This window comes from Sturnus vulgaris, chromosome Z, assembly GCF_052056855.1.
Source record: "Sturnus vulgaris isolate bStuVul1 chromosome Z, bStuVul1.hap1, whole genome shotgun sequence".
Taxonomy (NCBI): Eukaryota; Metazoa; Chordata; class Aves; order Passeriformes; family Sturnidae; genus Sturnus; species Sturnus vulgaris.
In genome coordinates, this window is record NC_142283.1 from 75848056 (window position 1) to 75860657 (window position 12602).

Genomic DNA, 12602 nt, shown 5'->3' on the forward strand with positions numbered 1-12602 from the left:
TCAGAGAGAAATGAATTCTCTATCAATTTAGTAGGCCTGCTGTTTTCCTGAAATGGAGCATGCTTTTTGCAAGTCTGTAAAAAGTAGTTTCTGAAACTGGATATTCTGAAGTCACTGTTTCTTGATCCATGTCTAACATTATATGATCTCACCATGCCAAAACAGTTCTATTGAATAAAAATTTCTGGTACAGAGGATATTGCAATAGTGAAAGCAGTCATACTGTTCAAACTTGTTATATAGTACTCAAAAATAATTGCATTTTTCCCTTGTCACATTCCTGTGCAGTCAAGTATTGATTAAAACTCTGCAACCCAAATGCTATGTATTGTCACTTCTTTTTAGGACTATTTTAGATGGAAGAAACTTGTATTAAAACAGAAAAAAAAAATAATAGCATTTCTTCTGCCTCTCTGGCTGACTCCCTCCTATTATGTTTAGTCTATTCCAATTTTTCTGATAATAGTTACCTATGAAGATGGAAGTCTTGTAGACCTGTGTTTTCTCAGACTTAACAGAAAGTTAAAGGGAGGTCTGTTGACATGATCATCTACAACTCCATGGTGGGAGGCTGTAAAGGAAGTGGAGCCAGACTGTTCTTGAAGGTGCACATGGGAAGGTGGAAGGGCAATGGAAAGCAGCTGGAGCATGGGGAATTCTGAGTAGATATAAGGATAAATTCACACCTGCCAGAAAGAAATGTTTCCTGAGCTACATCCTTCGACATATTTAAAACTTTGACAAACAGTTCCTGGAATACTCTGTTTTAACTGGGTTTGCACCGAGCTGAACTGCTCAGGTAATCTCCAAACTCCATGATTGTATAATTTTATGATTGTGCATGTCTCCCTGATGCAACTTCTGACCACAGCAGAACAGGAACTGAGTTCCACATATTCTTATGTAACAGCAGGAGGTGATAATTTCTTGTAGTTGAGGAATAATGATTTATGTGATGTATAAAAGATGTTTCTTAACCCCCCCCAAACCAAACCAAACCAAACCAAACCAAACCAAACCAAACCAAACCAAAACAAAACAAAACAAAACAAAACAAACAACAACAAAAACAAAACAAAACAAAACAAAAAACAAACAAACAAACAAAAAAAAACAAAAAAGGAAAAGTGAGAAAGTGAGAGGAATGAAGTGAGAAAGTGAGAGGAGTGAAGATGACCCCCAACTTCTCATTACATCTGGGAGAAAAAAAGCATACACTTGGATAATTAGAATCCCTGCAAGGGATTGAGGGAAAAACAGCTTGTTTTATTCAAATGAGTATTAAGACACATAACACTGCATCTAGTTCCAGGCTCCTTGAGACCAGACAGATGTGGAACTCTTGGGGTGGGTCCATGGAGGGTAAGGGGCTGGAGCATCTCTCTTAGGAGGAAAGGCTGAGGGAGCTGGGGCTGTTCAGCCTCAAGAAGAGACAACTGAGAGAGAACCTCATCCCTGTGTCCAAGGTCTGCAGGGAGGAGCCAGAGGATGGAGCAGGCTCTGCTCTGGGGGGCCCAGAAATGGGACAAAAGGAAACAGCAGAAATTGATAGACAAGAAGTTCCACCTGAGCATGAGAAAAAACTTCTTTGCTGTTCAGTTCACCTGAGCAGATTGTGCAGAGAGGGGATGGCGTCTCCCTCCCTGGGGATATTCCAGACCCCTCTGGACACAACCCTGTGCCCTGTGCTCTGGAATGGCCCTCCTGGAGCAGGGAAGTGGGACCAGATGATCCACTGTGGTCCTTTTCAACCTGACCCATTCTGGAATTTTGTGATTCATAGAGGGATAGTTTAGAGCAGCTGTGACACTAATAGTCCACATGAAATCTTCAATTAAAGTTGATGACTTTACATCAGCAAGTTATTTTCTTCTGGTTTTGCTGAACACCTGAATGGCTAACACCTACAAGAGTGTCAGGTCTGTTCTTGACCATGGTTTGGAAAGGTACTTTGCAAAAATTTGCAATGACTAAGACACCTGCTAGTAAAATGTTGCAAAAGGCAGAAAAGAGAGCACAAAATGGGATTGCAAAGCGAATTGTTTCTAGCATAGAAACAGTAACATATAGGAGAAAGAAAGAAAGAAAGAAAGAAAGAAAGAAAGAAAGAAAGAAAGAAAGAAAGAAAGAAAGAAAGAAAGAAAGAAAGAAAGAAAGAAAGAAAGAAAGAAAGAAAGAAAGAAAGAAAGAAAGAAAGAAAGAAAGAAAGAAAGAAAGAAAGAAAGAAAGAAAGAAAGAAAGAAAGAAAGAAAGAAAGAAAGAAAGAAAGAAAGAAAGAAAAGAAAGAAGAAAAAGAAAGAAGAAACAGAAAATTAATGTATTTTGTTGATATCTTAAATAAGAAAAAGGAAAAAATAGAGGAATTCCTGTATGACTACTGAAAAATACTCATTTACTCAATGAATTTAGAGATTACACAGTGGGCTATATAGTCAAAGATAGTCGGTGGTTTATAATCAATTTGCAACATCAGATGCTCCTGCAGTTCACTAATTTCTGTTTATAATTATATTTGTGTATATACCACTCATATTTTACTTTCTCTGGATGAAGTTATCTGTTAATTTGTCTTCCTTGTTTCCATCTTCAGATTTCTTATGTTCCAGTTAATTATATGCATGTTTAATTCAAACTAACTACTTAAGAATAGACAAGTGTTACTTGATGGCTGGAAAAATTTTTGGAGAAATCTGGTGAGGAAAGGGAGGAATAATATCAAGATTTTCCAAGTAAAATTCTGCCCTTTCCACAGATATCTGAAGGCTGAGGCACTCGAGGAAGAAGTTTATGACTCCATCAAAAGCCCAACACATGTTCCCAACCTTTCCTATATTTTGTTCCTCCCTATAACAGAGTGGTGCACACACCCCTCCTGTATATATTGCTACCAGCTTTGTAAGGCTTTGGATCTCAGAAACTTTTAATAAAGTCATGCAAAGCTCACAGTTTAAAAGCAATAACTGACAATTATCTACTTAGGGGGTTAGAAAACTGCCTTGAGAATGTAAAGTACACTACCAATCATATCTTTGTTATTTAATGGAGAGCTACTGTAATTTAGTTGCTAAAACTGTCATGTAATGGGCCACAGTAAATTCACTTGAGAAAAGAAGACCAAAGGCAGGATATATACCACTGCAATTGCTCTGAGGGTCCTAAATTTATATTTTCCTCTAATGCTAAAGAGGTTTTTCAACTCATTTTCCTCTCCAAAGCCTAAATTTTCCTGACTGAATAAACCATCACTTGTAAATCCACTTTGACAAACAAGGAGACAAGTGTTTGTACATGAAATATAGATTTAATAAATATCCCCATGTATAGGGAAATGGCTGGAATGTGTATAGCCTACTGGTGTTCTGCCATGGAATTTCCAAAAATTGTGATTGGCAATGTGTCATTCTCTTCTCTTAAGATTCCTGACAACTGGCCCTGTTACCACATTTCAGTTCTTTGTTTTTCTTTTCTTTCCAGTAAACTAGAACCCTCAGAGGCCCATATTCATTAAAACAGTGGGAAGACACACCTCAGAACCAAAAATTGCTTGCAAGCTGCATTCAGTGCTAGAGGAAAAGTTAAAATATTTCTTATATTAACCAACCGTTTTAGCTATGCCTACTTTCAAAGCTTCCTCAGCTTATTAACTCACAGGTCCACTTGTGGATCAATTATTAATGCAAGAATAAAACAATGTGGCCTTTCTGGACTGCTGAAGCTCTGTCAGCTCATTCTGCTTGTCTGTCTACCTAGGTCTGAGCCCAGAACTTCAATCACTGAACACTTTATTAGAGAAAAGAGAATGCAGCTCTTTCTCCTTCTTCAGACTGTAAGTGTTCAGCTGAACTATTCAATAATATAGCACCTTTATTATTCACTGTGTGATTTGTGCTTATATTATTACGCATTATTATCGCACAATTAATCATAGTGACATTCGTGTGGAACAGAGAAATGAAGTTCTGAATAGACCTGTTTCAAAATATTATTTGCACATTAGAAACTACTTTTTTTTTCATCCTATCAACATTTTTTAGCAAAAATATCTTAAACAAATATTTGTATTTGAAAGAGCTGTAAGATCACAGAAAATTGCACTATATAATTACTTTTAGATTTGTAATTAAAATACCAACATTTTTGACCAAAGTGGGAATTTTTCTAAGGGCAGGAAAGGGGGAAAAAGAGAAGGAAATCTTTCATTTTTCACAGTACCAAGAAAACATTAGCAATGTATTTCTTCTTTAATAATCTTGCCATCTTGCAACAGATGCAGGAGAGTTTAGTTTATGGAGCAATTTAATAAATAGGTCTGGGAATCAAATTTCTACCATTTTCTGTGTTTTTATTCAAGATAGATTAACATTATTCTTATGCACGTATTCCATCATAAATGCAATCCTATCTCAGTTTACTCTTTAGAAACAGGTTACACTTTGTATGAAAGAATTCAGTTTGCCTTATTCCTATTTTATGTTAATTTTGTTCAAATTCTACCTCAAAGGCCAGCATCTCCCTGTAAACAACCCATCACATCCTGGGGTTAATGTGCAATTCAAGATGCACCAGTGTTTGCCTGTGTATTAGAGCTGGAATATTTTAAAAATACCCCATTCTAATTAGTACTATGAAAAATTATTTATCTGTCTTGACATTACAGAGCAGAGATTGCAGAAAAGGTTACCATTAATGTGAGGTACAATGAGGGCTAATCAGGAACAAGTAAAATTTATCACTTTGCAAGAGTAATGATGATTTACCATCAGGACGCTTTTGAATTTCGCCTTTCATCACACTTTCGGTGTTAAAAAAAAAGAAAAAGGTATAGAAATATGTTGTCTTATTAAGCAAACTGAGCACATGCCTGCAAAATAAATCTGTTTTCTGGGGAAAAAGAGCATCTAAAAAAAAAAAAAAAAAAAAAAGTCTTGCAACTCAATTTGTATAGTAGGAAGGACACTTATCTTATTCATTTTTTTTTGCCTCTGAATGTAGACATTAAAGATATTACAATTTCCAATCTACTTGCAGTGTAATTGATTCTTTGATGTCCAGTTTCTGTGTTACAAACATTAAATAACTTGTCTGCAGGTCAGTCATGATTTTTATTTTAGTGGGAGGTTATATTATGCTTTTCTGTGTAATTGATGAAAGCTTTCACTTATTTATTTTTTTTCTTGAAACTTCAGTATATGACCAAAAATCTTATGTTTCTTTAAAGACTATGAATTTTGAAGACTACTGACATATGATTAGGTTACTTTGCTTTTTTATATCAGAAAAAAATATAGAAATTTTGTGGGAATATATGATTAATGCCATTGGGAAGCTTAACCAACCAAATTATACAAACCAATTTTTGGAAGGAAGTATTAGTCTGTATAAATAATAAGTGATCAACATGTTTTTGTATTCTATAATAATTGAAAGTTGAAAAATATTGAAATATTTCCTATATTGAGTAATGCTAAGAAGTCAGCATTTTAAGAAGTCTTTTCCTAATTTAAGATATGTAGACAAAAAGTATTATGTCTTTTAATTTACACATTAATATTTTGTCTTGACCTTCAGTACTTTTCTGCTATATTTCACTTGATTTTGAATAAGCGCACTTTCTTATCAGAAGTTTTTAGTTTGGCAACATCAAAATGCAATATTTGAAACATTTGTTTTCAAAAATGTACTTAACAAAGAAATTTCACCTGAATGTTGACTATTCTTTAACAAAAAGAAGAAAAAGAGAATCAAAGAATGGGAGAAAGTTTAAACACTCATTCCTATTTTTTAGGACTGTACAAAAAATTATATTATAAATATCAAGCAAATCATTATTAGGTTGTGCATTTTCCTAATATTCCTAGTAGTCCTAATATTCCTAGTAATACCCTCTGATATCATATTTAAAGCAAATGCAACAAGACTATTTGATTTCTTGGACATAAAGTGTTAATTTTATACTGAAACTGTCTTCAAAGGAAAAATGGCATTTGTCCTTTGGTTTCAGGTTCATCAAACAAAGTGAATAGTTCCTGTAAAATTCAAAGGACAAGAACAGCTTTTGGTTGATTTAGGAAGCTCTTGTTTTGGATGGTATCAAGGACAAATCATTGCATTGCTAAAAGCCTGGTCAGACTATTGTCATGACTGAAGTATTAAGTCACTGTAAATGGTTTACTTAGCAAGGCATAGAAAATAACAACTATACAACAGTAACATAATAAAATTACCACAATAATAAACCCCCACAAAAAAATTGAGTCAAATTATGTTATCTCAAAGACCCTATGAACTGCAAATTAGTCCTATATAAGAATAACAGGTTTATACAGGCACAAAATTATTTTTTGTATTCATTAGACTTTTTTATTTTAGCCTACTTGTAGCCTGCTATTTCATTGTGGATCGTGGAAAACCATGATGTACTCATAAGAAACTAGCTCTTTGATTCCCTGAAAGTCAGATACAGTATTTTTAGAGTCATCAGTTGAAAGCAAAGTAATCAACTGATGAAAACCAACAGGAACGTAAACTAGCAAATTAAGGTTAGGGAATTCTTTGAACATATTAAAAAAATAAGAAAGGAAAAGTGGGCTAATATGTAGGCTTCAGACTCAGATGCATGTGTTGGTGGTGGTCCAAGTCCTGCAAATATCTGACAATCATAAATAATGTTCAAGCACAAGAAGTGTTGAACACAACAGTTCCCACATTTCAGCAGGACATTTGGTGGTAAGATAGTAGTGAATATGGAATTATTTCGCCTAGGTAGCAGTTGTTTCTCTTAGCAGATAGAAGAGAACTTAGAGTGAGAATACCTGTAAAATTAATGGATGTAGTCCTGAGAATATCTGGTTAATGCCTCTTCAACAGAGATTAGGATGACCAACAGAAGTAGCACATTAAACACCCTATTCTGAAGTTCTCCGGGTTCTCCAGTTCTTCTGCTGGAATTCTTCCTCTGGGCACAGCCATAAGCTACAGAGCACAGGAGATAATAGGTTATTTCCAACCTGCCATATGCCATGGGCACACAGTTCAAGCTCCATGTGAGGCACCTAAACTTCTTGACCAATACATCAGAGCTACTGAAGAGCAGGGCCAATGTAATATATTCTTGATGGATTTTATTCCTGATGGTTTCTTCTTTGGAAGTATCAAAACACGGTGAGTGGCTTTCTAAGGTTAAGAAGCAAATTGATTATGAACTGGAGTTTTGTCTACCAACAATTTTTAATATGTAATCTTGTCATGAGTGAACTAAAGTCATTAATAATACAGTAAGCAAAATGTGCTACAGTTAACCTTAAATTATAACTTACAAAGAGCGTTCTTGCAGTTTCTGCTATGATTTATGGGCTCAGTTTATTCTATGCAAATTCATGCACAGTTTCTAATAAGAGGGAGGAGGAAAGATAAAAGAGCCCTGAATATTTTATAAGCTTTTTCCACTTACCTTAATTTAGAAATATGAAGCTGAATATGTAAGTAGAGAATAATTACCTATTACTAATCTCCCACATAGTTTATCTATTTCAGACCTGAACATCCTGAGCAATGCAAAACATAACTGTTTTACTACCTGTACCACTGTAAATATGATAATTAGGTATACTTCAGTGCTAGTTTTTGCTGATACATGAGAAGATAGATGCTGTAATATAATCAGGCAGTGCTTCGCTATTGTTTTATATCCCTTTTAAAAATAATATGCCTGCTGTTCAGTATTTCATTCATTGGACACAGTAAAGTTAACTTTTAAGAGGATGATGCCCTAGATAAGTTCCTTGAGCATGCTTTTCCAGATGCGATCCTTAAATTTTAGAAATGGTGTAACAAATTTAGGGTAGCTGTAGAAATCCTTGCAAACAGCTGCACCAGAACTCAGCACTCTGTGCTCTGCAGCACAAGTTCTTCTGCACTCACTACTCAGTTGTGGCCCTGACTCATAAAGACACTTGAGCATCTCAGATATGTGTTAGACAGCTGGATAAAGCAGAGAAATGTGCCACAGAATTATAGAATCACAGAGTCATTTAGGCTAGAAAGGACCTCCAGGATCCTCGAGTCCAACCTGTGACTGATCACTGTCAATTAAACCATAGCACTGAGTGCCACATCCAGTTGTTTCTTGAACAAATCCAGAGGTGAACACTCCACTACTTCCCTGGGTAACCCATTCCAATCCCTGGCCACATTTTCAGTGAAGAAATTCTTCCTGAATGTCTCCTGCAGTTTGAGGTTATGTCCCCTTCTTCTGTCAAGAGTTGCTCTAAAAGAGCTGAATACAAACCTGCTTCCAGTATGTTCCTCTTGTTTCTAAAATTTAAACAGAAAATTGATGAGGAAGGAAGGAAGAAGAGAAAGAGAGGGTTCATCCAAGATTAAAATGTAACATCTTTATACTGAATTGTGATTTTCATTAGTTAACAAACTAGAAAGAAGTATTTTTCTGTTATCTCCACTTCCAGCTATCACAATAAATTTAGATCAAATCACAAAAGGCAAATAGACATCCTTCAATCAGAGAAGCGAAAAAAAAAAATATTCTGTTCCGGTAAATCCCTCTTCCAAACTACTTGCCACTCATTGTTTGTCATGCACTTGCATATCCATCTACAGCATACTGAGACCAAGAGCAAGTCTATCTCAGGTATGCAGTAATGTTTAGCTTTTACTGGGGTCCTAAAATACCAGTAGCTGTCTTTCCTGGTTTGAGTTTCATGGGCTTAGGTAGCATTGTTTGCTACACCCAGCTGCCACACCAACACAAGGCCATGATTTACTTTGTGAAACATTCTGTTATTTAGATCCTGCCTAAACCCTGAAGGTCCTCGAGGTGAATTTTCTCTTGTTTTCTTAATCTGAAGACAGAACTGTTTGCCTAAACACAACATCAGTGATGCTGATCTCTCAAAAGTCAATGAGGAATGTCTGGATCAGATCCACCTTAACTTTATTAAGGGAAAGGCAAGAACCCTCGGTTTGGAACTGCACTTAATGTGCCAAAACCCAGACCTATATCATCATCATCATATGAAATGTGGCTGAGGGAGCTGCAGATGTTCAGCCTGGGGAAACAGGGCTCAGAGGCAGCATATCACTCTTTCAAACCATCTGAAGTAATTACCAGAGATAAGGCAAGAGCACATAGCCTCCGTCTGCATCAGGAAAGGTTCAGGCTGGACATCAGGAAGAATTTTTTCACTGAAAGAGTGGTCAAGAATTGGAATGGGTTGCCCAGGAAAGTGATGGAGACATCACCCCTGAACTTCTTGAAGAAATGCTGGTCATAGCACCCAGTGCTACAGTTTAGTTGAAGGTCATGTTGTGTCACAGGGTGGACTTGATGATCCTGGAGGTCTTATCCAGCCTTGATTATTCCATTTTTTTATGATTCTCTCACAAGTGTTCAGACTACCAGAAGCCCCAGTGCATATGCACAGTTCAGCAAGTGATGCAGTGTGATATTTTGAGCATGCCATTCCTCTTGCTTTTAATGAATCAGTTATTTTGTTTCAGGGGGAAGAATATATTTTAGAGTCTTGGGTGAAAATTAGGTGGGGAGAGGGGGAGCAGCACAGGAAATAATCCAATCAAATCCAAAGTAGAAGATTATTTCATACTCAGAGTGCTCAGAGGTCAATAGGATTCAAAGTATAGAAGATTTATTGAGTGACAGCAGTAGTTGGTTAGTGATTGACACATTTTTTTCCTGTGGCAAATTCATGTTTCACTGGACATCTTACCAGTGATAAGAACCCAATCAGTTATCCTAGATATTTTATTTATGCCTTCACTGTATGGTGTGGGAAAGAAAAAAAAAAAAAAAAAAAAGAAAGAAAAAAAAAAAAAAGGAAAGAAGGGCAGGGAGGGAAAGAGAAAGGAAGTCAAGGGAAGTTCAGGGAAGTCCAAGAAAGTTCAGGGTAGTTACAGGAAAGTTCGTCAGGGAAGGGAAGTTCAGCAAAGTTGAGGGAAGCGAAGTCCAGGGAAGGGAAGTTCAGGGAAGTTCCGGGGAGGGGGAGGGGAAGGAAGTTCTGGGAAGGGAAGTTCTGGAAAGTTCAGGGAAGTTCAGGGAAGTTCTGGGAAGGGAAGTTCTGGGAAGGGAAAAAGAAAAGAAAAGAGAAAAGAAAAGAAAAGAAAAGAAAAGAAAAGAAAAGAAAAGAAAAGAAAAGAAAAGAAAAGAAAAGAAAAGAAAAGAAAAGAAAAGAAAAGAAAAGAAAAGAAAAGAAAAGAAAAGAAAAGAAAAGAAAAGAAAAGAAAAGAAAAGAAAAGAAAAGAAAAGAAAGAAAATCTCTAGTTACTTTGTAGCATGCAAAGGCTATTTCTCTTCTCACTGGGGAGCAAAAAAAGTGACAGGGAGTAAAGAAAATCAACTTCATTGGCTTCATCCCCTTTCTGAGAACTTTTGAGAGTGATCCCACAAGGCATTAGACAGTATTTTCCCAGCAGACTGAAACCACAGCTGAATAACAATTTCTTCCATTTTGGCAGCTAACTGAGCTGCCTAAATTATCAACATATTTGTGCTCTGGCTTCTGCAATAGTTGGTGGAAAGAAATAATCATATCTAAATACCAAATTCTTATGCTACACTTCTAACTCCTAAAGCAAGAAATAATACTCATATTCACAGTTTATAATTTTAACCTTAGTTAATAGTATAACTAATAGAATGAGAATCAATATAGAACTTGAAAATTGGTTACTTATTCTTAACTGTTCTGTAAGGTGTGCAATCACACTTGTGTAAAATGACTAATGAGTTATTCTAGTTGAAACAGCAGCAACAAAGTGGCATGAACACTGGCACACTTTCTGAATTCCGGGAAAGACTTAAAGAATAAACTTCAGCATACTTAATGAGTTTCTGAAGGCTATGAATGCTTTAAAACATTTACCAGTTGTTTTACTCAGTGCTGTCCCAAAGACTGATGTATCTTTTTCTATCTATTTTTCTGATCAAGAATGTTCGGCCTGAAATTTTCTGGAGTTTTCATCTTTTGTCCAAAATTTGCAGATATGTAAAAATTCTTGAAGTGGCTACAGATTTCCAGAATGTATCTAACTTCTGCTTTCTGAATAACCATGGGCTGAATTTGGTAGCTTTATCTGCAAACTGCAGGGGACACTCAGTTAGAATCTTTAGCTAGAAACAGTTTTACCAGGTCTAGAGTCAGGAAAACTGAATGAGAAAATTACAGATTCAAGATATCCCTTTGACAAAAAGCTGCATACTACAAATGGAAGTTCAGTCTTCTTTCATCTGTGCTATATTTATGATTTCACCCAATGGCAAGTATCACTCAGTCTCTTGCTCACTCTCCTATCTGCTCCCTAGTGAGAAGAATCAGAAAGAGTAAAACTCATGGGTTTATATATAAGCAGAGTTTAATAATTGAAACAATGATGATGATGATGATAATAATAATCACAAATTTTAATAGTCATAAATACAGAAAAAGAGGAATAAAACTGAAGAAAGACAAGCAATGCCTGATACAATTGCTCACCACCCACTGACTGAGGTTATCCCTGGGCAGCATTCAGCCCTTTCCACACAACTTCCTCCAGTTTATATAGGGAGCATATTCTATGGTATGGAATATCCCATTGGAATTCAGATCAGATTTTCTTTTCCAATGATTTTTCATTAAAATTTTATGATGCCTTGGTCTGAAGAAACTCAGTTTAGTTTTTTTTCTTTTCTGCTAGGGGAAAATGAGTTCAAAATGTTTTTTTTTTTGTTTTGTTTTCCTCCAAACTTAGATTTTTAGTTCAATTTTGAGCCATAATATAGAAGAGTGACTTTCTGATGTGCTGGTATTATCAGCTAGAATAAACTATTCACTAATGACAAAATAGCAACTGAAGAGCATGAGTTTAAGAATCTTAAGTTTTGATTGTTCCACTCTGCTTTTCACTGGGGCACCCTCACCTCACCCTCGAGGGGGGCAGTTTTGGGTGATATATTATAAGAAGGATATAAAGCCACTGGAGAGTGTCCAAAGGAGGGACATGAGGATGATGAAGGGCCTTGAGGGGAAGCCGTGTGAGGAGCTCTGAGGGCACTGGGTCTGCTCAGCCTGGAGAAGGGGAGACTGAGGGGAGACCTCGGTGCAGTCACAACTTCCTCATGATGGGGAGAGGACGGGCAGGCACTGATCTCTGCTCTGTAGTGCCCAGTGACAGGACCCGAGGGGATGGCATCAATCTCTGTCAGAGGAGGTTTACTTTGGATATCAGGAAAAAGGTTCCTCACCCAGGGGAACCTTGCTGGGCACTAGAACAGGTTCCCCAGCACAGTGGTCACAGTGAGCACAGCACGGGCAGAGTTCAAGGAGAGTTTGGACAATGGTGTGATTCTCATGGTGTCCTGTGCAGGGCCAGGAGCTGGACTCAATGACCCAGTGCATCCCTTCCACCTCAGCTTATTTTATATCTGTGATTCTGTATATCTTCTGGAGCACCAACTTCAGAATGAGTTTAAGCTGCTCAATTGAATTTGTGTGCATGGATGCTAATATATACCACAACTAGTTTTTGGGGCTTTTTTTTGGTGTTGTGGTTTTGTTTGTTTGTTTGTTTGTTTGTTTTTGTTTTTTTAA